This window comes from Dendrobates tinctorius, unplaced genomic scaffold, assembly GCF_039654945.1.
Source record: "Dendrobates tinctorius isolate UK_male_01 unplaced genomic scaffold, ASM3965494v1 ptg000350l, whole genome shotgun sequence".
In the NCBI taxonomy this organism is placed as follows: domain Eukaryota; kingdom Metazoa; phylum Chordata; class Amphibia; order Anura; family Dendrobatidae; genus Dendrobates; species Dendrobates tinctorius.
In genome coordinates this window covers 3,179,192-3,206,993 of record NW_027362016.1, presented here as the reverse complement: position 1 = coordinate 3,206,993, position 27,802 = coordinate 3,179,192, and the positions used below count along the sequence as shown (strand labels likewise).

At 35.6% G+C, this 27,802-nt stretch overlaps 4 non-coding genes across 4 annotated transcripts; all 4 read right to left on the bottom strand.

Annotated features, from left to right (window-relative positions):
• Positions 1-1,244: 1,244 nt before the first annotated feature.
• On the bottom strand, positions 1,245-1,327 carry TRNAL-AAG (transfer RNA leucine (anticodon AAG)). Its single transcript has one exon. It is a non-coding gene; the product is annotated as a tRNA-Leu (tRNA).
• Positions 1,328-5,195: 3,868 nt separating this feature from the next.
• TRNAL-UAG (transfer RNA leucine (anticodon UAG)) lies at positions 5,196-5,278 on the bottom strand. Its single transcript has one exon. It is a non-coding gene; the product is annotated as a tRNA-Leu (tRNA).
• A 1,922-nt stretch (positions 5,279-7,200) lies between these two features.
• On the bottom strand, positions 7,201-7,283 carry TRNAL-CAG (transfer RNA leucine (anticodon CAG)). The gene has a single exon. It is a non-coding gene; the product is annotated as a tRNA-Leu (tRNA).
• Positions 7,284-11,163: 3,880 nt separating this feature from the next.
• On the bottom strand, positions 11,164-11,246 carry TRNAL-AAG (transfer RNA leucine (anticodon AAG)). The gene has a single exon. It is a non-coding gene; the product is annotated as a tRNA-Leu (tRNA).
• Between the last annotated feature and the right edge of the window lie 16,556 nt (positions 11,247-27,802).

The window sequence follows — 27,802 nt, the reverse complement described above, 5'->3', positions numbered from 1 at the left end:
ATTTTTTAAGGACATTTGTCTCAGTAATGCCTCAGTGTTTCAAAGTCAAACAAGCTGACTATAATCATTCAGCTAGTGTCTGATAAGTGCTGTCTGTTTCAGCTATCAGGTTACCTTTTAATCCTCTTACAGCTAAGTCAATCTGAAATAAAACAAAATAGAGGAAAAATTACTAAAAAACATTCATGTGTTCAAAAGGAAAAAGTTACCGTTTCTCAAATTTTTAACATTTTGTTTTCTGTAGATAGTTAAGATTTTTAGGCCTTTTGATCATGATCAGTCCATGTGCTTTGTTTAATATCTCCTTAAAATGTAAACGGTGAAGAAAAAGCATTTTGCCAAAACCCGGGATTGGACCAGGGACCTTTAGATCTTCAGTCTAACGCTCTCCCAACTGAGTTATTTCTGCCATATCTATACATTTTCTCGGGGGTTTGACACTTTGCAAATGTCAAGTGTCACACCTGGAGGGATATATTATAATTTTTCATTTGACTGTTTTTTGAAGCATGATTTCTATTTGAAACGCCTTCCATTTTGCTGTACATATTTAATAACATTCATTAACTATTTGTGAATGAGTAGAAAAAGACAGCAATTTTGCCATTGAATTTTTACATTTTCAGTTTGTCTCCATGCACCAGTATAATTCTGACCCTGTGCTTCTAGAATAGGTCATGGTCGCACATAAAACACAATTTGCATGCATAATGTTACATCAAGTTTTATTTTTTATGAGATGCAAACAATTGGAGCAAAAAAGAGACAAAAATTTAGAGAAAATATTTTATTGATTGTTAAAAGTGAGACCATTTGTCCCAAAATGTGCTGAAACATGTCAGAATGACATGGGCATTTCACATTTTTTAAACTATGATTACAAACTTGTTAAGTTTTTGTTTATTAAGTATCGTTATGGTCTATTGATGTATGAGGTGAAAACTATGAAAGTAGACTTACCAGCAAATCCGTTTCTAGATATATTTCATGACAGCACTGTAGAAGGTTGATTCCCTACCCTAATAGGGACAGAGAACACAAAGAGGTGAAATAGTCCCTACTCATTGACTGTCCAAAGGATTTTTCTAGTGCCAAAAGAACAACAGACATATGCACAAAAAATCTGTTTGATGTTCCTAGAGTTCTTTTTTGAGAGGACAAATTCAGATTCACTCCAAAGACTCTCAGGAAATTTTTCAAAACCACATTACATGAAGATAAAGTTTCTTGAAATTAAATGTTGATGTCAGAAGTGGGATTTAAACCCACGCCTCCAGGGGAGACTGCGACCTTAACGCAGCGCCTTAGACCACTCGGCCATCCTGACTTCGATATGCAATTGGAACTTAACTCCTTCCATGCTAGTCAGCAGAAATGTTACCATTCCTTGTGATTAAAAACTTGTCACACCACCCCAAAAAAGTAAATAAATAACATTTTTTATATGCGTACTTTTCGTCTGCATTAATTTTTAAACCTCCATTTATTTTGTTTGGATATTAGAAATGTTAGATTTCTCACAAATGCGGTGATGCACCACATTTCTTCAGAAACTACTGTTTGGCCACACAGCAGGGCTTTGAAAGGAAGAGCCCTATTTGGGTTTTGCAATGCAGATTTTGCAGGAATACCTTGCAGATGAAATTTGCAGAGTACCAAAACAGCAGAAAACCTCCCAAAGTGACCACATTTTAGAAATTATTTTGCACAATGAGTTAATCAACACCTGCAATTACTATTGTCAGCCTATAGGTGTTTTCACTCTGAACCATCCAGCATTGCAAGTATGCCAGTTTAGTGCCCAGCTTTTGCTTGCAGAGACAAGCAACCCATACATTTTTAAGTGGGCTCTACTCACTGGAGCAATGTCAAATATGTAGATGCTTTGTCTCACCATTAAAGTAGAAACCTCCTATATTTCAAATTAAAGATGACGGACCTGTGTGGAGCTTGTGTTTTTTGCCTTTTTGACTTTGTCCACAGCATATTTTTTAAGGACATTTGTCTCAGTAATGCCTCAGTGTTTCAAAGTCAAACAAGCTGACTATAATCATTCAGCTAGTGTCTGATAAGTGCTGTCTGTTTCAGCTATCAGGTTACCTTTTAATCCTCTTACAGCTAAGTTAATCTGAAATAAAACAAAATAGAGGAAAAATTACTAAAAAACATTCATGTGTTCAAAAGGAAAAAGTTACCGTTTCTCAAATTTTTAACATTTTGTTTTCTGTAGATAGTTAAGATTTTTAGGCCTTTTGATCATGATCAGTCCATGTGCTTTGTTTAATATCTCCTTAAAATGTAAATGGTGAAGAAAAAGCATTTTGCCGAAACCCGGGACCTTTAGATCTTCAGTCTAACGCTCTCCCAACTGAGCTATTTCAGCCATATCTATACATTTTCTGGGGGGTTTGACACTCTGCAAATGTCAAGTGTCACACCTGGAGGGATATATTATAATTTTTCATTTGACTGTTTTTTGAAGCATGATTTCTATTTGAAACGCCTTCCATTTTGCTGTACATATTTAATAACATTCATTAACTATTTGTGAATGAGTAGAAAAAGACAGCAATTTTGCCATTGAATTTTTACATTTTCAGTTTGTCTCCATGCACCAGTATAATTCTGACCCTGTGCTTCTAGAATAGGTCATGGTCGCACATAAAACACAATTTGCATGCATAATGTTACATCAAGTTTTATTTTTTATGAGATGCAAACAATTGGAGCAAAAAAGAGACAAAAATTTAGAGAAAATATTTTATTGATTGTTAAAAGTGAGACCATTTGTCCCAAAATGTGCTGAAACATGTCAGAATGACATGGGCATTTCACATTTTTTAAACTATGATTACCTACTTGTTAAGTTTTTGTTTATTAAGTATCGTTATGGTCTATTGATGTATGAGGTGAAAACTATGAAAGTAGACTTACCAGCAAATCCGTTTCTAGATATATTTCATGACAGCACTGTAGAAGGTTGATTCCCTACCCTAATAGGGACAGAGAACACAAAGAGGTGAAATAGTCCCTCCTCATTGACTGTCCAAAGGATTTTTCTAGTGCCAAAAGAACAACAGACATATGCACAAAAAATCTGTTTGATGTTCCTAGAGTGTTCTTTTTTGAAAGGACAAATTCAGATTCACTCCAAAGACTCTCAGGAAATTTTTCAAAACCACATTACATGAAGATAAAGTTTCTTGAAATTAAGTGTTGATGTCAGAAGTGGTATTTGAACCCACGCCTCCAGGGGAGACTGCGACCTGAACGCAGCGCCTTAGACCACTCAGCCATCCTGACTTTGATATGCAATTGGAACTTAACTCCTTCCATGCTAGTCAGCAGAAATGTTACCATTCCTTGTGATTAAAAACTTGTCACACCACCCCAAAAAAGTCAATAAATAACATTTTTTATATGCGTACTTTTCATCTGCATTAATTTTTAAACCTCCATTTATTTTGTTTGGATATTAGAAATGTTAGATTTCTCACAAATGCGGTGATGCACCACATTTCTTCAGAAACTACTGTTTGGCCACACAGCAGGGCTTTGAAAGGAAGAGCCCTATTTGGGTTTTGCAATGCAGATTTTGCAGGAATACCTTGCAGATGAAATTTGCAGAGTACCAAAACAGCAGAAAACCTCCCAAAGTGACCACATTTTAGAAATTATTTTGCACAATGAGTTAATCAACACCTGCAATTACTATTGTCAGCCTATAGGTGTTTTCACTCTGAACCATCCAGCATTGCAAGTATGCCAGTTTAGTGCCCAGCTTTTGCTTGCAGAGACAAGCAACCCATACATTTTTAAGTGGGCTCTACTCACTGGAGCAATGTCAAATATGTAGATGCTTTGTCTCACCATTAAAGTAGAAACCTCCTATATTTCAAATTAAAGATGACGGACCTGTGTGGAGCTTGTGTTTTTTTGCCTTTTTGACTTTGTCCACAGCATATTTTTTAAGGACATTTGTCTCAGTAATGCCTCAGTGTTTCAAAGTCAAACAAGCTGACTATAATCATTCAGCTAGTGTCTGATAAGTGCTGTCTGTTTCAGCTATCAGGTTACCTTTTAATCCTCTTACAGCTAAGTCAATCTGAAATAAAACAAAATAGAGGAAAAATTACTAAAAAACATTCAAGTGTTCAAAAGGAAAAAGTTACCGTTTCTCAAATTTTTAACATTTTGTTTTCTGTAGATAGTTAAGATTTTTAGGCCTTTTGATCATGATCAGTCCATGTGCTTTGTTTAATATCTCCTTAAAATGTAAACGGTGAAGAAAAAGCATTTTGCCGAAAACCGGGACCTTTAGATCTTCAGTCTAACGCTCTCCCAACTGAGCTATTTCGGCCATATCTATACATTTTCTGGGGGGTTTGACACTCTGCAAATGTCAAGTGTCACACCTGGAGGGATATATTATAATTTTTCATTTGACTGTTTTTTGAAGCATGATTTCTATTTGAAACGCCTTCCATTTTGCTGTACATATTTAATAACATTCATTGACTATTTGTGAATGAGTAGAAAAAGACAGCAATTTTGCCATTGAATTTTTACATTTTCAGTTTGTCTCCATGCACCAGTATAATTCTGACCCTGTGCTTCTAGAATAGGTCATGGTCGCACATAAAACACAATTTGCATGCATAATGTTACATCAAGTTTTATTTTTTATGAGATGCAAACAATTGGAGCAAAAAAGAGACAAAAATTTAGAGAAAATATTTTATTGATTGTTAAAAGTGAGACCATTTGTCCCAAAATGTGCTGAAACATGTCAGAATGACATGGGCATTTCACATTTTTTAAACTATGATTACCTACTTGTTAAGTTTTTGTTTATTAAGTATCGTTATGGTCTATTGATGTATGAGGTGAAAACTATGAAAGTAGACTTACCAGCAAATCCGTTTCTAGATATATTTCATGACAGCACTGTAGAAGGTTGATTCCCTACCCTAATAGGGACAGAGAACACAAAGAGGTGAAATAGTCCCTCCTCATTGACTGTCCAAAGGATTTTTCTAGTGCCAAAAGAACAACAGACATATGCACAAAAAATCTGTTTGATGTTCCTAGAGTTCTTTTTTGAGAGGACAAATTCAGATTCACTCCAAAGACTCTCAGGAAATTTTTCAAAACCACATTACATGAAGATAAAGTTACTTGAAATTAAATGTTGATGTCAGAAGTGGGATTTGAACCCACGCCTCCAGGGGAAACTGCAACCTAAACGCAGCGCCTTAGACCACTCGGCCATCTTGACTTCGATATGCAATTGGAACTTAACTCCTTCCATGCTAGTCAGCAGAAATGTTACCATTCCTTGTGATTACAAACTTGTCACACCACCCCAAAAAAGTCAATAAATAACATTTTTTATATGCGTACTTTTCGTCTGCATTAATTTTTAAACCTCCATTTATTTTGTTTGGATATTAGAAATGTTAGATTTCTCACAAATACGGTGATGCACCACATTTCTTCAGAAACTACTGTTTGGCCACACAGCAGGGCTTTGAAAGGAAGAGCCCTATTTGGGTTTTGCAATGCAGATTTTGCAGGAATACCTTGCAGATGAAATTTGCAGAGTACCAAAATAGCAGAAAACCTCCCAAAGTGACCACATTTTAGAAATTATTTTGCACAATGAGTTAATCAACACCTGCAATTACTATTGTCAGCCTATAGGTGTTTTCACTCTGAACCATCCAGCATTGCAAGTATGCCAGTTTAGTGCCCAGCTTTTGCTTGCAGAGGCAAGCAACCCATACATTTTTAAGTGGGCTCTACTCACTGGAGCAATGTCAAATATGTAGATGCTATGTCTCACCATTAAAGTAGAAACCTCCTATATTTCAAATTAAAGATGACGGACCTGTGTGGAGCTTGTGTTTTTTGCCTTTTTGACTTTGTCCACAGCATATTTTTTAAGGACATTTGTCTCAGTAATGCCTCAGTGTTTCAAAGTCAAACAAGCTGACTATAATCATTCAGCTAGTGTCTGATAAGTGCTGTCTGTTTCAGCTATCAGGTTACCTTTTAATCCTCTTACAGCTAAGTCAATCTGAAATAAAACAAAATAGAGGAAAAATTACTAAAAAACATTCATGTGTTCAAAAGGAAAAAATTACCGTTTCTCAAATTTTTAACATTTTGTTTTCTGTAGATAGTTAAGATTTTTAGGCCTTTTGATCATGATCAGTCCATGTGCTTTGTTTAATATCTCCTTAAAATGTAAATGGTGAAGAAAAAGCATTTTGCCGAAACCCGGGACCTTTAGATCTTCAGTCTAACGCTCTCCAAACTGAGCTATTTCGGCCATTTCTATACATTTTCTGGGGGGTTTGACACTCTGCAAATGTCAAGTGTCACACCTGGAGGGATATATTATAATTTTTCATTTGACTGTTTTTTGAAGCATGATTTCTATTTGAAACGCCTTCCATTTTGCTGTACATATTTAATAACATTCATTAACTATTTGTGAATGAGTAGAAAAAGACAGCAATTTTGCCATTGAATTTTTACATTTTCAGTTTGTCTCCATGCACCAGTATAATTCTGACCCTGTGCTTCTAGAATAGGTCATGGTCGCACATAAAACACAATTTGCATGCATAATGTTACATCAAGTTTTATTTTTTATGAGATGCAAACAATTGGAGCAAAAAAGAGACAAAAATTTAGAGAAAATATTTTATTGATTGTTAAAAGTGAGACCATTTGTCCCAAAATGTGCTGAAACATGTCAGAATGACATGGGCATTTCACATTTTTTAAACTATGATTACCTACTTGTTAAGTTTTTGTTTATTAAGTATCGTTATGGTCTATTGATGTATGAGGTGAAAACTATGAAAGTAGACTTACCAGCAAATCCGTTTCTAGATATATTTCATGACAGCACTGTAGAAGGTTGATTCCCTACCCTAATAGGGACAGAGAACACAAAGAGGTGAAATAGTCCCTCCTCATTGACTGTCCAAAGGATTTTTCTAGTGCCAAAAGAACAACAGACATATGCACAAAAAATCTGTTTGATGTTCCTAGAGTTCTTTTTTGAGAGGACAAATTCAGATTCACTCCAAAGACTCTCAGGAAATTTTTCAAAACCACATTACTAAGTTTTGTTTGACCTCATCTAATCAATAAATGAAGATAAAGTTTCTTGAAATTAAATGTTGATGTCAGAAGTGGGATTTGAACCCACGCCTCCAGGGGAGACTGCGACCTGAACGCAGCGCCTTAGACCGCTTGGCCATCCTGACTTCGATATGAAATTGGAACTTAACTCCTTCCATGCTAGTCAGCAGAAATGTTACCATTCCTTGTGATTAAAAACTTGTCACACCACCCCAAAAAAGTCAATAAATAACATTTTTTATATGCGTACTTTTCGTCTGCATTAATTTTTAAACCTCCATTTATTTTGTTTGGATATTAGAAATGTTAGATTTCTCACAAATGCGGTGATGCACCACATTTCTTCAGAAACTACTGTTTGGCCACACAGCAGGGCTTTGAAAGGAAGAGCCCTATTTGGGTTTTGCAATGCAGATTTTGCAGGAATACCTTGCAGATGAAATTTGCAGAGTACCAAAACAGCAGAAAACCTCCCAAAGTGACCACATTTTAGAAATTATTTTGCACAATGAGTTAATCAACACCTGCAATTACTATTGTCAGCCTATAGGTGTTTTCACTCTGAACCATCCAGCATTGCAAGTATGCCAGTTTAGTGCCCAGCTTTTGCTTGCAGAGACAAGCAACCCATACATTTTTAAGTGGGCTCTACTCACTGGAGCAATGTCAAATATGTAGATGCTTTGTCTCACCATTAAAGTAGAAACCTCCTATATTTCAAATTAAAGATGACGGACCTGTGTGGAGCTTGTGTTTTTTGCCTTTTTGACTTTGTCCACAGCATATTTTTTAAGGACATTTGTCTCAGTAATGCCTCAGTGTTTCAAAGTCAAACAAGCTGACTATAATCATTCAGCTAGTGTCTGATAAGTGCTGTCTGTTTCAGCTATCAGGTTACCTTTTAATCCTCTTACAGCTAAGTCAATCTGAAATAAAACAAAATAGAGGAAAAATTACTAAAAAACATTCATGTGTTCAAAAGGAAAAAGTTACCGTTTCTCAAATTTTTAACATTTTGTTTTCTGTAGATAGTTAAGATTTTTAGGCCTTTTGATCATGATCAGTCCATGTGCTTTGTTTAATATCTCCTTAAAATGTAAACGGTGAAGAAAAAGCATTTTGCCAAAACCCGGGATTGGACCAGGGACCTTTAGATCTTCAGTCTAACGCTCTCCCAACTGAGTTATTTCTGCCATATCTATACATTTTCTCGGGGGTTTGACACTCTGCAAATGTCAAGTGTCACACCTGGAGGGATATATTATAATTTTTCATTTGACTGTTTTTTGAAGCATGATTTCTATTTGAAACGCCTTCCATTTTGCTGTACATATTTAATAACATTCATTAACTATTTGTGAATGAGTAGAAAAAGACAGCAATTTTGCCATTGAATTTTTACATTTTCAGTTTGTCTCCATGCACCAGTATAATTCTGACCCTGTGCTTCTAGAATAGGTCATGGTCGCACATAAAACACAATTTGCATGCATAATGTTACATCAAGTTTTATTTTTTATGAGATGCAAACAATTGGAGCAAAAAAGAGACAAAAATTTAGAGAAAATATTTTATTGATTGTTAAAAGTGAGACCATTTGTCCCAAAATGTGCTGAAACATGTCAGAATGACAAGGGCATTTCACATTTTTTAAACTATGATTACCTACTTGTTAAGTTTTTGTTTATTAAGTATCGTTATGGTCTATTGATGTATGAGGTGAAAACTATGAAAGTAGACTTACCAGCAAATCCGTTTCTAGATATATTTCATGACAGCACTGTAGAAGGTTGATTCCCTACCCTAATAGGGACAGAGAACACAAAGAGGTGAAATAGTCCCTCCTCATTGACTGTCCAAAGGATTTTTCTAGTGCCAAAAGAACAACAGACATATGCACAAAAAATCTGTTTGATGTTCCTAGAGTGTTCTTTTTTGAAAGGACAAATTCAGATTCACTCCAAAGACTCTCAGGAAATTTTTCAAAACCACATTACATGAAGATAAAGTTTCTTGAAATTAAGTGTTGATGTCAGAAGTGGTATTTGAACCCACGCCTCCAGGGGAGACTGCGACCTGAACGCAGCGCCTTAGACCACTCAGCCATCCTGACTTTGATATGCAATTGGAACTTAACTCCTTCCATGCTAGTCAGCAGAAATGTTACCATTCCTTGTGATTAAAAACTTGTCACACCACCCCAAAAAAGTCAATAAATAACATTTTTTATATGCGTACTTTTCATCTGCATTAATTTTTAAACCTCCATTTATTTTGTTTGGATATTAGAAATGTTAGATTTCTCACAAATGCGGTGATGCACCACATTTCTTCAGAAACTACTGTTTGGCCACACAGCAGGGCTTTGAAAGGAAGAGCCCTATTTGGGTTTTGCAATGCAGATTTTGCAGGAATACCTTGCAGATGAAATTTGCAGAGTACCAAAACAGCAGAAAACCTCCCAAAGTGACCACATTTTAGAAATTATTTTGCACAATGAGTTAATCAACACCTGCAATTACTATTGTCAGCCTATAGGTGTTTTCACTCTGAACCATCCAGCATTGCAAGTATGCCAGTTTAGTGCCCAGCTTTTGCTTGCAGAGACAAGCAACCCATACATTTTTAAGTGGGCTCTACTCACTGGAGCAATGTCAAATATGTAGATGCTTTGTCTCACCATTAAAGTAGAAACCTCCTATATTTCAAATTAAAGATGACGGACCTGTGTGGAGCTTGTGTTTTTTTGCCTTTTTGACTTTGTCCACAGCATATTTTTTAAGGACATTTGTCTCAGTAATGCCTCAGTGTTTCAAAGTCAAACAAGCTGACTATAATCATTCAGCTAGTGTCTGATAAGTGCTGTCTGTTTCAGCTATCAGGTTACCTTTTAATCCTCTTACAGCTAAGTCAATCTGAAATAAAACAAAATAGAGGAAAAATTACTAAAAAACATTCAAGTGTTCAAAAGGAAAAAGTTACCGTTTCTCAAATTTTTAACATTTTGTTTTCTGTAGATAGTTAAGATTTTTAGGCCTTTTGATCATGATCAGTCCATGTGCTTTGTTTAATATCTCCTTAAAATGTAAACGGTGAAGAAAAAGCATTTTGCCGAAAACCGGGACCTTTAGATCTTCAGTCTAACGCTCTCCCAACTGAGCTATTTCGGCCATATCTATACATTTTCTGGGGGGTTTGACACTCTGCAAATGTCAAGTGTCACACCTGGAGGGATATATTATAATTTTTCATTTGACTGTTTTTTGAAGCATGATTTCTATTTGAAACGCCTTCCATTTTGCTGTACATATTTAATAACATTCATTGACTATTTGTGAATGAGTAGAAAAAGACAGCAATTTTGCCATTGAATTTTTACATTTTCAGTTTGTCTCCATGCACCAGTATAATTCTGACCCTGTGCTTCTAGAATAGGTCATGGTCGCACATAAAACACAATTTGCATGCATAATGTTACATCAAGTTTTATTTTTTATGAGATGCAAACAATTGGAGCAAAAAAGAGACAAAAATTTAGAGAAAATATTTTATTGATTGTTAAAAGTGAGACCATTTGTCCCAAAATGTGCTGAAACATGTCAGAATGACATGGGCATTTCACATTTTTTAAACTATGATTACCTACTTGTTAAGTTTTTGTTTATTAAGCATCGTTATGGTCTATTGATGTATGATGTGAAAACTATGAAAGTAGACTTACCAGCAAATCCGTTTCTAGATATATTTCATGACAGCACTGTAGAAGGTTGATTCCCTACCCTAATAGGGACAGAGAACACAAAGAGGTGAAATAGTCCCTACTCATTGACTGTCCAAAGGATTTTTCTAGTGCCAATAGAACAACAGACATATGCACAAAAAATCTGTTTGATGTTCCTAGAGTTCTTTTTTGAGAGGACAAATTCAGATTCACTCCAAAGACTCTCAGGAAATTTCTCAAAACCACATTACATGAAGATAAAGTTTCTTGAAATTAAATGTTGATGTCAGAAGTGGGATTTGAACCCACGCCTCCAGGGGAGACTGCGACCTTAACGCAGCGCCTTAGACCACTCGGCCATCCTGACTTCGATATGCAATTGGAACTTAACTCCTTCCATGCTAGTCAGCAGAAATGTTACCATTCCTTGTGATTAAAAACTTGTCACACCACCCCAAAAAAGTAAATAAATAACATTTTTTATATGCGTACTTTTCGTCTGCATTAATTTTTAAACCTCCATTTATTTTGTTTGGATATTAGAAATGTTAGATTTCTCACAAATGCGGTGATGCACCACATTTCTTCAGAAACTACTGTTTGGCCACACAGCAGGGCTTTGAAAGGAAGAGCCCTATTTGGGTTTTGCAATGCAGATTTTGCAGGAATACCTTGCAGATGAAATTTGCAGAGTACCAAAACAGCAGAAAACCTCCCAAAGTGACCACATTTTAGAAATTATTTTGCACAATGAGTTAATCAACACCTGCAATTACTATTGTCAGCCTATAGGTGTTTTCACTCTGAACCATCCAGCATTGCAAGTATGCCAGTTTAGTGCCCAGCTTTTGCTTGCAGAGACAAGCAACCCATACATTTTTAAGTGGGCTCTACTCACTGTAGCAATGTCAAATATGTAGATGCTTTGTCTCACCATTAAAGTAGAAACCTCCTATATTTCAAATTAAAGATGACGGACCTGTGTGGAGCTTGTGTTTTTTGCCTTTTTGACTTTGTCCACAGCATATTTTTTAAGGACATTTGTCTCAGTAATGCCTCAGTGTTTCAAAGTCAAACAAGCTGACTATAATCATTCAGCTAGTGTCTGATAAGTGCTGTCTGTTTCAGCTATCAGGTTACCTTTTAATCCTCTTACAGCTAAGTTAATCTGAAATAAAACAAAATAGAGGAAAAATTACTAAAAAACATTCATGTGTTCAAAAGGAAAAAGTTACCGTTTCTCAAATTTTTAACATTTTGTTTTCTGTAGATAGTTAAGATTTTTAGGCCTTTTGATCATGATCAGTCCATGTGCTTTGTTTAATATCTCCTTAAAATGTAAATGGTGAAGAAAAAGCATTTTGCCGAAACCCGGGACCTTTAGATCTTCAGTCTAACGCTCTCCCAACTGAGCTATTTCGGCCATATCTATACATTTTCTGGGGGGTTTGACACTCTGCAAATGTCAAGTGTCACACCTGGAGGGATATATTATAATTTTTCATTTGACTGTTTTTTGAAGCATGATTTCTATTTGAAACGCCTTCCATTTTGCTGTACATATTTAATAACATTCATTAACTATTTGTGAATGAGTAGAAAAAGACAGCAATTTTGCCATTGAATTTTTACATTTTCAGTTTGTCTCCATGCACCAGTATAATTCTGACCCTGTGCTTCTAGAATAGGTCATGGTCGCACATAAAACACAATTTGCATGCATAATGTTACATCAAGTTTTATTTTTTATGAGATGCAAACAATTGGAGCAAAAAAGAGACAAAAATTTAGAGAAAATATTTTATTGATTGTTAAAAGTGAGACCATTTGTCCCAAAATGTGCTGAAACATGTCAGAATGACATGGGCATTTCACATTTTTTAAACTATGATTACCTACTTGTTAAGTTTTTGTTTATTAAGTATCGTTATGGTCTATTGATGTATGAGGTGAAAACTATGAAAGTAGACTTACCAGCAAATCCGTTTCTAGATATATTTCATGACAGCACTGTAGAAGGTTGATTCCCTACCCTAATAGGGACAGAGAACACAAAGAGGTGAAATAGTCCCTCCTCATTGACTGTCCAAAGGATTTTTCTAGTGCCAAAAGAACAACAGACATATGCACAAAAAATCTGTTTGATGTTCCTAGAGTGTTCTTTTTTGAGAGGACAAATTCAGATTCACTCCAAAGACTCTCAGGAAATTTTTCAAAACCACATTACTAAGTTTTGTTTGACCTCATCTAATCAATAAATGAAGACAAAGTTACTTGAAATTAAATGTTGATGTCAGAAGTGGGATTTGAACCCACGCCTCCAGGGGCGACTGCGACCTGAACGCTGCGCCTTTGACCGCTCGGCCATCCTGACTTCGATATGCAATTGGAATTTAACTCCTTCCATGCTAGTCAGCAGAAATGTTACCATTCCTTGTGATTACAAACTTGTCACACCACCCCAAAAAAGTCAATAAATAACATTTTTTATATGCGTACTTTTCGTCTGCATTAATTTTTAAACCTCCATTTATTTTGTTTGGATATTAGAAATGTTAGATTTCTCACAAATGCGGTGATGCACCACATTTCTTCAGAAACTACTGTTTGGCCACACAGCAGGGATTTGAAAGGAAGAGCCCTATTTGGGTTTTGCAATGCAGATTTTGCAGGAATACCTTGCAGATGAAATTTGCAGCGTACCAAAACAGCAGAAAACCTCCCAAAGTGACCACATTTTAGAAATTATTTTGCACAATGAGTTAATCAACACCTGCAATTACTATTGTCAGCCTATAGGTGTTTTCACTCTGAACCATCCAGCATTGCAAGTATGCCAGTTTAGTGCCCAGCTTTTGCTTGCAGAGACAAGCAACCCATACATTTTTAAGTGGGCTCTACTCACTGGAGCAATGTCAAATATGTAGATGCTTTGTCTCACCATTAAAGTAGAAACCTCCTATATTTCAAATTAAAGATGACGGACCTGTGTGGAGCTTGTGTTTTTTTGCCTTTTTGACTTTGTCCACAGCATATTTTTTAAGGACATTTGTCTCAGTAATGCCTCAGTGTTTCAAAGTCAAACAAGCTGACTATAATCATTCAGCTAGTGTCTGATAAGTGCTGTCTGTTTCAGCTATCAGGTTACCTTTTAATCCTCTTACAGCTAAGTCAATCTGAAATAAAACAAAATAGAGGAAAAATTACTAAAAAACATTCATGTGTACAAAAGGAAAAAGTTACCGTTTCTCAAATTTTTAACATTTTGTTTTCTGTAGATAGTTAAGATTTTCAGGCCTTTTGATCATGATCAGTCCATGTGCTTTGTTTAATATCTCCTTAAAATGTAAACGGTGAAGAAAAAGCATTTGGCCGAAACCCGGGACCTTTAGATCTTCAGTCTAACGCTCTCCCAACTGAGCTATTTCGGCCATATCTATACATTTTCTGGGGGGTTTGACACTCTGCAAATGTCAAGTGTCACACCTGGAGGGATATATTATAATTTTTCATTTGACTGTTTTTTGAAGCATGATTTCTATTTGAAACGCCTTCCATTTTGCTGTACATATTTAATAACATTCATTAACTATTTGTGAATGAGTAGAAAAAGACAGCAATTTTGCCATTGAATTTTTACATTTTCAGTTTGTCTCCATGCACCAGTATAATTCTGACCCTGTGCTTCTAGAATAGGTCATGGTCGCACATAAAACACAATTTGCATGCATAATGTTACATCAAGTTTTATTTTTTATGAGATGCAAACAATTGGAGCAAAAAAGAGACAAAAATTTAGAGAAAATATTTTATTGATTGTTAAAAGTGAGACCATTTGTCCCAAAATGTGCTGAAACATGTCAGAATGACATGGGCATTTCACATTTTTTAAACTATGATTACCTACTTGTTAAGTTTTTGTTTATTAAGTATCGTTATGGTCTATTGATGTATGAGGTGAAAACTATGAAAGTAGACTTACCAGCAAATCCGTTTCTAGATATATTTCATGACAGCACTGTAGAAGGTTGATTCCCTACCCTAATAGGGACAGAGAACACAAAGAGGTGAAATAGTCCCTCCTCATTGACTGTCCAAAGGATTTTTCTAGTGCCAAAAGAACAACAGACATATGCACAAAAAATCTGTTTGATGTTCCTAGAGTTCTTTTTTGAGAGGACAAATTCAGATTCACTCCAAAGACTCTCAGGAAATTTTTCAAAACCACATTACATGAAGAAAAAGTTTCTTGAAATTAAATGTTGATGTCAGAAGTGGGATTTGAACCCACGCCTCCAGGGGAGACTGCGACCTGAACGCAAAGTCAATAAATAACATTTTTTATATGCGTACTTTTCATCTGCATTAATTTTTAAACCTCCATTTATTTTGTTTGGATATTAGAAATGTTAGATTTCTCACAAATGCGGTGATGCACCACATTTCTTCAGAAACTACTGTTTGGCCACACAGCAGGGCTTTGAAAGGAAGAGCCCTATTTGGGTTTTGCAATGCAGATTTTGCAGGAATACCTTGCAGATGAAATTTGCAGAGTACCAAAACAGCAGAAAACCTCCCAAAGTGACCACATTTTAGAAATTATTTTGCACAATGAGTTAATCAACACCTGCAATTACTATTGTCAGCCTATAGGTGTTTTCACTCTGAACCATCCAGCATTGCAAGTATGCCAGTTTAGTGCCCAGCTTTTGCTTGCAGAGACAAGCAACCCATACATTTTTAAGTGGGCTCTACTCACTGGAGCAATGTCAAATATGTAGATGCTTTGTCTCACCATTAAAGTAGAAACCTCCTATATTTCAAATTAAAGATGACGGACCTGTGTGGAGCTTGTGTTTTTTTGCCTTTTTGACTTTGTCCACAGCATATTTTTTAAGGACATTTGTCTCAGTAATGCCTCAGTGTTTCAAAGTCAAACAAGCTGACTATAATCATTCAGCTAGTGTCTGATAAGTGCTGTCTGTTTCAGCTATCAGGTTACCTTTTAATCCTCTTACAGCTAAGTCAATCTGAAATAAAACAAAATAGAGGAAAAATTACTAAAAAACATTCATGTGTTCAAAAGGAAAAAGTTACCGTTTCTCAAATTTTTAACATTTTGTTTTCTGTAGATAGTTAAGATTTTTAGGCCTTTTGATCATGATCAGTCCATGTGCTTTGTTTAATATCTCCTTAAAATGTAAATGGTGAAGAAAAAGCATTTTGCCGAAACACGGGACCTTTAGATCTTCAGTCTAACGCTCTCCCAACTGAGATATTTCGGCCATATCTATACATTTTCTCGGGGGTTTGACACTCTGCAAATGTCAAGTGTCACACCTGGAGGGATATATTATAATTTTTCATTTGACTGTTTTTTGAAGCATGATTTCTATTTGAAACGCCTTCCATTTTGCTGTACATATTTAATAACATTCATTAACTATTTGTGAATGAGTAGAAAGAGACAACAATTTTGCCATTGAATTTTTACATTTTCAGTTTGTCTCCATGCACCAGTATAATTCTGACCCTGTGCTTCTAGAATAGGTCATGGTCGCACATAAAACACAATTTGCATGCATAATGTTACATCAAGTTTTATTTTTTATGAGATGCAAACAATTGGAGCAAAAAAGAGACAAAAATTTAGAGAAAATATTTTATTGATTGTTAAAAGTGAGACCATTTGTCCCAAAATGTGCTGAAACATGTCAGAATGACATGGGCATTTCACATTTTTTAAACTATGATTACCTACTTGTTAAGTTTTTGTTTATTAAGTATCGTTATGGTCTATTGATGTATGAGGTGAAAACTATGAAAGTAGACTTACCAGCAAATCCGTTTCTAGATATATTTCATGACAGCACTGTAGAAGGTTGATTCCCTACCCTAATAGGGACAGAGAACACAAAGAGGTGAAATAGTCCCTCCTCATTGACTGTCCAAAGGATTTTTCTAGTGCCAAAAGAACAACAGACATATGCACAAAAAATCTGTTTGATGTTCCTAGAGTTCTTTTTTGAGAGGACAAATTCAGATTCACTCCAAAGACTCTCAGGAAATTTTTCAAAACCACATTACATGAAGAAAAAGTTTCTTGAAATTAAATGTTGATGTCAGAAGTGGGATTTGAACCCACGCCTCCAGGGGAGACTGCGACCTGAACGCAAAGTCAATAAATAACATTTTTTATATGCGTACTTTTCATCTGCATTAATTTTTAAACCTCCATTTATTTTGTTTGGATATTAGAAATGTTAGATTTCTCACAAATGCGGTGATGCACCACATTTCTTCAGAAACTACTGTTTGGCCACACAGCAGGGCTTTGAAAGGAAGAGCCCTATTTGGGTTTTGCAATGCAGATTTTGCAGGAATACCTTGCAGATGAAATTTGCAGAGTACCAAAACAGCAGAAAACCTCCCAAAGTGACCACATTTTAGAAATTATTTTGCACAATGAGTTAATCAACACCTGCAATTACTATTGTCAGCCTATAGGTGTTTTCACTCTGAACCATCCAGCATTGCAAGTATGCCAGTTTAGTGCCCAGCTTTTGCTTGCAGAGACAAGCAACCCATACATTTTTAAGTGGGCTCTACTCACTGGAGCAATGTCAAATATGTAGATGCTTTGTCTCACCATTAAAGTAGAAACCTCCTATATTTCAAATTAAAGATGACGGACCTGTGTGGAGCTTGTGTTTTTTTGCCTTTTTGACTTTGTCCACAGCATATTTTTTAAGGACATTTGTCTCAGTAATGCCTCAGTGTTTCAAAGTCAAACAAGCTGACTATAATCATTCAGCTAGTGTCTGATAAGTGCTGTCTGTTTCAGCTATCAGGTTACCTTTTAATCCTCTTACAGCTAAGTCAATCTGAAATAAAACAAAATAGAGGAAAAATTACTAAAAAACATTCATGTGTTCAAAAGGAAAAAGTTACCGTTTCTCAAATTTTTAACATTTTGTTTTCTGTAGATAGTTAAGATTTTTAGGCCTTTTGATCATGATCAGTCCATGTGCTTTGTTTAATATCTCCTTAAAATGTAAATGGTGAAGAAAAAGCATTTTGCCGAAACACGGGACCTTTAGATCTTCAGTCTAACGCTCTCCCAACTGAGATATTTCGGCCATATCTATACATTTTCTCGGGGGTTTGACACTCTGCAAATGTCAAGTGTCACACCTGGAGGGATATATTATAATTTTTCATTTGACTGTTTTTTGAAGCATGATTTCTATTTGAAACGCCTTCCATTTTGCTGTACATATTTAATAACATTCATTAACTATTTGTGAATGAGTAGAAAGAGACAACAATTTTGCCATTGAATTTTTACATTTTCAGTTTGTCTCCATGCACCAGTATAATTCTGACCCTGTGCTTCTAGAATAGGTCATGGTCGCACATAAAACACAATTTGCATGCATAATGTTACATCAAGTTTTATTTTTTATGAGATGCAAACAATTGGAGCAAAAAAGAGACAAAAATTTAGAGAAAATATTTTATTGATTGTTAAAAGTGAGACCATTTGTCCCAAAATGTGCTGAAACATGTCAGAATGACATGGGCATTTCACATTTTTTAAACTATGATTACCTACTTGTTAAGTTTTTGTTTATTAAGTATCGTTATGGTCTATTGATGTATGAGGTGAAAACTATGAAAGTAGACTTACCAGCAAATCCGTTTCTAGATATATTTCATGACAGCACTGTAGAAGGTTGATTCCCTACCCTAATAGGGACAGAGAACACAAAGAGGTGAAATAGTCCCTCCTCATTGACTGTCCAAAGGATTTTTCTAGTGCCAAAAGAACAACAGACATATGCACAAAAAATCTGTTTGATGTTCCTAGAGTTCTTTTTTGAGAGGACAAATTCAGATTCACTCCAAAGACTCTCAGGAAATTTTTCAAAACCACATTACATGAAGAAAAAGTTTCTTGAAATTAAATGTTGATGTCAGAAGTGGGATTTGAACCCACGCCTCCAGGGGAGACTGCGACCTGAACGCAAAGTCAATAAATAACATTTTTTATATGCTTACTTTTCATCTGCATTAATTTTTAAACCTCCATTTATTTTGTTTGGATATTAGAAATGTTAGATTTCTCACAAATGCGGTGATGCACCACATTTCTTCAGAAACTACTGTTTGGCCACACAGCAGGGCTTTGAAAGGAAGAGCCCTATTTGGGTTTTGCAATGCAGATTTTGCAGGAATACCTTGCAGATGAAATTTGCAGAGTACCAAAACAGCAGAAAACCTCCCAAAGTGACCACATTTTAGAAATTATTTTGCACAATGAGTTAATCAACACCTGCAATTACTATTGTCAGCCTATAGGTGTTTTCACTCTGAACCATCCAGCATTGCAAGTATGCCAGTTTAGTGCCCAGCTTTTGCTTGCAGAGACAAGCAACCCATACATTTTTAAGTGGGCTCTACTCACTGGAGCAATGTCAAATATGTAGATGCTTTGTCTCACCATTAAAGTAGAAACCTCCTATATTTCAAATTAAAGATGACGGACCTGTGTGGAGCTTGTGTTTTTTTGCCTTTTTGACTTTGTCCACAGCATATTTTTTAAGGACATTTGTCTCAGTAATGCCTCAGTGTTTCAAAGTCAAACAAGCTGACTATAATCATTCAGCTAGTGTCTGATAAGTGCTGTCTGTTTCAGCTATCAGGTTACCTTTTAATCCTCTTACAGCTAAGTCAATCTGAAATAAAACAAAATAGAGGAAAAATTACTAAAAAACATTCATGTGTTCAAAAGGAAAAAGTTACCGTTTCTCAAATTTTTAACATTTTGTTTTCTGTAGATAGTTAAGATTTTTAGGCCTTTTGATCATGATCAGTCCATGTGCTTTGTTTAATATCTCCTTAAAATGTAAATGGTGAAGAAAAAGCATTTTGCCGAAACACGGGACCTTTAGATCTTCAGTCTAACGCTCTCCCAACTGAGATATTTCGGCCATATCTATACATTTTCTCGGGGGTTTGACACTCTGCAAATGTCAAGTGTCACACCTGGAGGGATATATTATAATTTTTCATTTGACTGTTTTTTGAAGCATGATTTCTATTTGAAACGCCTTCCATTTTGCTGTACATATTTAATAACATTCATTAACTATTTGTGAATGAGTAGAAAGAGACAACAATTTTGCCATTGAATTTTTACATTTTCAGTTTGTCTCCATGCACCAGTATAATTCTGACCCTGTGCTTCTAGAATAGGTCATGGTCGCACATAAAACACAATTTGCATGCATAATGTTACATCAAGTTTTATTTTTTATGAGATGCAAACAATTGGAGCAAAAAAGAGACAAAAATTTAGAGAAAATATTTTATTGATTGTTAAAAGTGAGACCATTTGTCCCAAAATGTGCTGAAACATGTCAGAATGACATGGGCATTTCACATTTTTTAAACTATGATTACCTACTTGTTAAGTTTTTGTTTATTAAGTATCGTTATGGTCTATTGATGTATGAGGTGAAAACTATGAAAGTAGACTTACCAGCAAATCCGTTTCTAGATATATTTCATGACAGCACTGTAGAAGGTTGATTCCCTACCCTAATAGGGACAGAGAACACAAAGAGGTGAAATAGTCCCTCCTCATTGACTGTCCAAAGGATTTTTCTAGTGCCAAAAGAACAACAGACATATGCACAAAAAATCTGTTTGATGTTCCTAGAGTTCTTTTTTGAGAGGACAAATTCAGATTCACTCCAAAGACTCTCAGGAAATTTTTCAAAACCACATTACATGAAGAAAAAGTTTCTTGAAATTAAATGTTGATGTCAGAAGTGGGATTTGAACCCACGCCTCCAGGGGAGACTGCGACCTGAACGCAAAGTCAATAAATAACATTTTTTATATGCGTACTTTTCATCTGCATTAATTTTTAAACCTCCATTTATTTTGTTTGGATATTAGAAATGTTAGATTTCTCACAAATGCGGTGATGCACCACATTTCTTCAGAAACTACTGTTTGGCCACACAGCAGGGCTTTGAAAGGAAGAGCCCTATTTGGGTTTTGCAATGCAGATTTTGCAGGAATACCTTGCAGATGAAATTTGCAGAGTACCAAAACAGCAGAAAACCTCCCAAAGTGACCACATTTTAGAAATTATTTTGCACAATGAGTTAATCAACACCTGCAATTACTATTGTCAGCCTATAGGTGTTTTCACTCTGAACCATCCAGCATTGCAAGTATGCCAGTTTAGTGCCCAGCTTTTGCTTGCAGAGACAAGCAACCCATACATTTTTAAGTGGGCTCTACTCACTGGAGCAATGTCAAATATGTAGATGCTTTGTCTCACCATTAAAGTAGAAACCTCCTATATTTCAAATTAAAGATGACGGACCTGTGTGGAGCTTGTGTTTTTTTGCCTTTTTGACTTTGTCCACAGCATATTTTTTAAGGACATTTGTCTCAGTAATGCCTCAGTGTTTCAAAGTCAAACAAGCTGACTATAATCATTCAGCTAGTGTCTGATAAGTGCTGTCTGTTTCAGCTATCAGGTTACCTTTTAATCCTCTTACAGCTAAGTCAATCTGAAATAAAACAAAATAGAGGAAAAATTACTAAAAAACATTCATGTGTTCAAAAGGAAAAAGTTACCGTTTCTCAAATTTTTAACATTTTGTTTTCTGTAGATAGTTAAGATTTTTAGGCCTTTTGATCATGATCAGTCCATGTGCTTTGTTTAATATCTCCTTAAAATGTAAATGGTGAAGAAAAAGCATTTTGCCGAAACACGGGACCTTTAGATCTTCAGTCTAACGCTCTCCCAACTGAGATATTTCGGCCATATCTATACATTTTCTCGGGGGTTTGACACTCTGCAAATGTCAAGTGTCACACCTGGAGGGATATATTATAATTTTTCATTTGACTGTTTTTTGAAGCATGATTTCTATTTGAAACGCCTTCCATTTTGCTGTACATATTTAATAACATTCATTAACTATTTGTGAATGAGTAGAAAGAGACAGCAATTTTGCCATTGAATTTTTACATTTTCAGTTTGTCTCCATGCACCAGTATAATTCTGACCCTGTGCTTCTAGAATAGGTCATGGTCGCACATAAAACACAATTTGCATGCATAATGTTACATCAAGTTTTATTTTTTATGAGATGCAAACAATTGGAGCAAAAAAGAGACAAAAATTTAGAGAAAATATTTTATTGATTGTTAAAAGTGAGACCATTTGTCCCAAAATGTGCTGAAACATGTCAGAATGACATGGGCATTTCACATTTTTTAAACTATGATTACCTACTTGTTAAGTTTTTGTTTATTAAGTATCGTTATGGTCTATTGATGTATGAGGTGAAAACTATGAAAGTAGACTTACCAGCAAATCCGTTTCTAGATATATTTCATGACAGCACTGTAGAAGGTTGATTCCCTACCCTAATAGGGACAGAGAACACAAAGAGGTGAAATAGTCCCTCCTCATTGACTGTCCAAAGGATTTTTCTAGTGCCAAAAGAACAACAGACATATGCACAAAAAATCTGTTTGATGTTCCTAGAGTTCTTTTTTGAGAGGACAAATTCAGATTCACTCCAAAGACTCTCAGGAAATTTTTCTAAACCACATTACTAAGTTTTGTTTGACCTCATCTAATCAATAAATGAAGATAAAGTTTCTTGAAATTAAATGTTGATGTCAGAAGTGGGATTTGAACCCACAACTCCACGTGAATGCAGCGCCTTAGACCGCTCGGCCATCCTGACTTTGATATGCAATTGGAACTTAACTCCTTCCATGCTAGTCAGCAGAAATGTTACCATTCCTTGTGATTACAAACTTGTCACACCACCCCAAAAAAGTCAATAAATAACATTTTTTATATGCGTACTTTTCGTCTGCATTAATTTTTAAACCTCCATTTATTTTGTTTGGATATTAGAAATGTTAGATTTCTCACAAATGCGGTGATGCACCACATTTCTTCAGAAACTACTGTTTGGCCACACAGCAGGGCTTTGAAAGGAAGAGCCCTATTTGGGTTTTGCAATGCAGATTTTGCAGGAATACCTTGCAGATGAAATTTGCAGAGTACCAAAACAGCAGAAAACCTCCCAAAGTGACCACATTTTAGAAATTATTTTGCACAATGAGTTAATCAACACCTGCAATTACTATTGTCAGCCTATAGGTGTTTTCACTCTGAACCATCCAGCATTGCAAGTATGCCAGTTTAGTGCCCAGCTTTTGCTTGCAGAGACAAGCAACCCATACATTTTTAAGTGGGCTCTACTCACTGGAGCAATGTCAAATATGTAGATGCTTTGTCTCACCATTAAAGTAGAAACCTCCTATATTTCAAATTAAAGATGACGGACCTGTGTGGAGCTTGTGTTTTTTTGCCTTTTTGACTTTGTCCACAGCATATTTTTTAAGGACATTTGTCTCAGTAATGCCTCAGTGTTTCAAAGTCAAACAAGCTGACTATAATCATTCAGCTAGTGTCTGATAAGTGCTGTCTGTTTCAGCTATCAGGTTACCTTTTAATCCTCTTACAGCTAAGTCAATCTGAAATAAAACAAAATAGAGGAAAAATTACTAAAAAACATTCATGTGTTCAAAAGGAAAAAGTTACCGTTTCTCAAATTTTTAACATTTTGTTTTCTGTAGATAGTTAAGATTTTTAGGCCTTTTGATCATGATCAGTCCATATGCTTTGTTTAATATCTCCTTAAAATGTAAACGGTGAAGAAAAAGCATTTTGCCATAACCCGGGATTGGACCAGGGACCTTTAGATATTCAGTCTAACGCTCTCCCAACTGAGCTATTTCGGCCATAGCTATACATTTTCTGGGGGGTTTGACACTCTGCAAATGTCAAGTGTCACACCTGGAGGGATATATTATAATTTTTCATTTGACTGTTTTTTGAAGCATGATTTCTATTTGAAACGCCTTCCATTTTGCTGTACATATTTAATAACATTCATTGACTATTTGTGAATGAGTAGAAAAAGACAGCAATTTTGCCATTGAATTTTTACATTTTCAGTTTGTCTCCATGCACCAGTATAATTCTGACCCTGTGCTTCTAGAATAGGTCATGGTCGCACATAAAACACAATTTGCATGCATAATGTTACATCAAGTTTTATTTTTTATGAGATGCAAACAATTGGAGCAAAAAAGAGACAAAAATTTAGAGAAAATATTTTATTGATTGTTAAAAGTGAGACCATTTGTCCCAAAATGTGCTGAAACATGTCAGAATGACATGGGCATTTCACATTTTTTAAACTATGATTACCTACTTGTTAAGTTTTTGTTTATTAAGTATCGTTATGGTCTATTGATGTATGAGGTGAAAACTATGAAAGTAGACTTACCAGCAAATCCGTTTCTAGATATATTTCATGACAGCACTGTAGAAGGTTGATTCCCTACCCTAATAGGGACAGAGAACACAAAGAGGTGAAATAGTCCCTCCTCATTGACTGTCCAAAGGATTTTTGTAGTGCCAAAAGAACAACAGACATATGCACAAAAAATCTGTTTGATGTTCCTAGAGTTCTTTTTTGAGAGGACAAATTCAGATTCACTCCAAAGACTCTCAGGAAATTTTTCACAACCACATTACTAAGTTTTGTTTGACCTCATCTAATCAATAAATGAAGATAAAGTTTCTTGAAATGAAAATGTCAGAAGTGGGATTTGATCCCACACCTCCAGGGGAGACTGCGACCTGAACGCTGCGCCTTAGACCGCTCGGCCATCCTGACTTTGATATGCAATTGGAACTTAACTCCTTCCATGCTAGTCAGCAGAAATGTTACCATTCCTTGTGATTACAAACTTGTCACACCACCCCAAAAAAGTCAATAAATAACATTTTTTATATGCGTACTTTTCGTCTGCATTAATTTTTAAACCTCCATTTATTTTGTTTGGATATTAGAAATGTTAGATTTCTCACAAATGCGGTGATGCACCACATTTCTTCAGAAACTACTGTTTGGCCACACAGCAGGGCTTTGAAAGGAAGAGCCCTATTTGGGTTTTGCAATGCAGATTTTGCAGGAATACCTTGCAGATGAAATTTGCAGAGTACCAAAACAGCAGAAAACCTCCCAAAGTGACCACATTTTAGAAATTATTTTGCACAATGAGTTAATCAACACCTGCAATTACTATTGTCAGCCTATAGGTGTTTTCACTCTGAACCATCCAGCATTGCAAGTATGCCAGTTTAGTGCCCAGCTTTTGCTTGCAGAGACAAGCAACCCATACATTTTTAAGTGGGCTCTACTCACTGGAGCAATGTCAAATATGTAGATGCTTTGTCTCACCATTAAAGTAGAAACCTCCTATATTTCAAATTAAAGATGACGGACCTGTGTGGAGCTTGTGTTTTTTGCCTTTTTGACTTTGTCCACAGCATATTTTTTAAGGACATTTGTCTCAGTAATGCCTCAGTGTTTCAAAGTCAAACAAGCTGACTATAATCATTCAGCTAGTGTCTGATAAGTGCTGTCTGTTTCAGCTATCAGGTTACCTTTTAATCCTCTTACAGCTAAGTCAATCTGAAATAAAACAAAATAGAGGAAAAATTACTAAAAAACATTCATCTGTTCAAAAGGAAAAAGTTACCGTTTCTCAAATTTTTAACATTTTGTTTTCTGTAGATAGTTAAGATTTTTAGGCCTTTTGATCATGATCAGTCCATGTGCTTTGTTTAATATCTCCTTAAAATGTAAACGGTGAAGAAAAAGCATTTTGCCGAAACCCAGGATTGGACCAGGGACCTTTAGATCTTCAGTCTAACGCTCTCCCAACTGAGCTATTTCGGCCATATCTATACATTTTCTGGGGGGTTTGACACTCTGCAAATGTCAAGTGTCACACCTGGAGGGATATATTATCATTTTTCATTTGACTGTTTTTTGAAGCATGATTTCTATTTGAAACGCCTTCCATTTTGCTGTACATATTTAATAACATTCATTAACTAATTGTGAATGAGTAGAAAAAGACAGCAATTTTGCCATTGAATTTTTACATTTTCAGTTTGTCTCCATGCACCAGTATAATTCTGACCCTGTGCTTCTAGAATAGGTCATGGTCGCACATAAAACACAATTTGCATGCATAATGTTACATCAAGTTTTATTTTTTATGAGATGCAAACAATTGGAGCAAAAAAGAGACAAAAATTTAGAGAAAATATTTTATTGATTGTTAAAAGTGAGACCATTTGTCCCAAAATGTGCTGAAACATGTCAGAATGACATGGGCATTTCACATTTTTTAAACTATGATTACCTACTTGTTAAGTTTTTGTTTATTAAGTATCGTTATGGTCTATTGATGTATGAGGTGAAAACTATGAAAGTAGACTTACCAGCAAATCCGTTTCTAGATATATTTCATGACAGCACTGTAGAAGGTTGATTCCCTACCCTAATAAGGACAGAGAACACAAAGAGGTGAAATAGTCCCTCCTCATTGACTGTCCAAAGGATTTTTCTAGTGCCAAAAGAACAACAGACATATGCACAAAAAATCTGTTTGATGTTCCTAGAGTTCTTTTTTGAGAGGACAAATTCAGATTCACTCCAAAGACTCTCAGGAAATTTTTCAAAACCACATTACTAAGTTTTGTTTGACCTCATCTAATCAATAAATGAAGATAAAGTTTCTTGAAATTAAATGTTGATGTCAGAAGTGGGATTTGAACGCACGCCTCCAGCGGAGACTGCGACCTGAACGCTGCGCCTTAGATCGCTCGGCCGTCCTGACTTCAATATGCAATTGGAACTTAACTCCTTCCATGCTAGTCAGCGGAAATGTTACCATTCCTTGTGATTACAAACTTGTCACACCACCCCAAAAAAGTCAATAAATAACATTTTTTATATGCGTACTTTTCGTCTGCATTAATTTTTAAACCTCCATTTATTTTGTTTGGATATTAGAAATGTTAGATTTCTCACAAATACGGTGATGCACCACATTTCTTCAGAAACTACTGTTTGGCCACACAGCAGGGCTTTGAAAGGAAGAGCCCTATTTGGGTTTTGCAATGCAGATTTTGCAGGAATACCTTGCAGATGAAATTTGCAGAGTACCAAAATAGCAGAAAACCTCCCAAAGTGACCACATTTTAGAAATTATTTTGCACAATGAGTTAATCAACACCTGCAATTACTATTGTCAGCCTATAGGTGTTTTCACTCTGAACCATCCAGCATTGCAAGTATGCCAGTTTAGTGCCCAGCTTTTGCTTGCAGAGGCAAGCAACCCATACATTTTTAAGTGGGCTCTACTCACTGGAGCAATGTCAAATATGTAGATGCTATGTCTCACCATTAAAGTAGAAACCTCCTATATTTCAAATTAAAGATGACGGACCTGTGTGGAGCTTGTGTTTTTTGCCTTTTTGACTTTGTCCACAGCATATTTTTTAAGGACATTTGTCTCAGTAATGCCTCAGTGTTTCAAAGTCAAACAAGCTGACTATAATCATTCAGCTAGTGTCTGATAAGTGCTGTCTGTTTCAGCTATCAGGTTACCTTTTAATCCTCTTACAGCTAAGTCAATCTGAAATAAAACAAAATAGAGGAAAAATTACTAAAAAACATTCATGTGTTCAAAAGGAAAAAATTACCGTTTCTCAAATTTTTAACATTTTGTTTTCTGTAGATAGTTAAGATTTTTAGGCCTTTTGATCATGATCAGTCCATGTGCTTTGTTTAATATCTCCTTAAAATGTAAATGGTGAAGAAAAAGCATTTTGCCGAAACCCGGGACCTTTAGATCTTCAGTCTAACGCTCTCCAAACTGAGCTATTTCGGCCATTTCTATACATTTTCTGGGGGGTTTGACACTCTGCAAATGTCAAGTGTCACA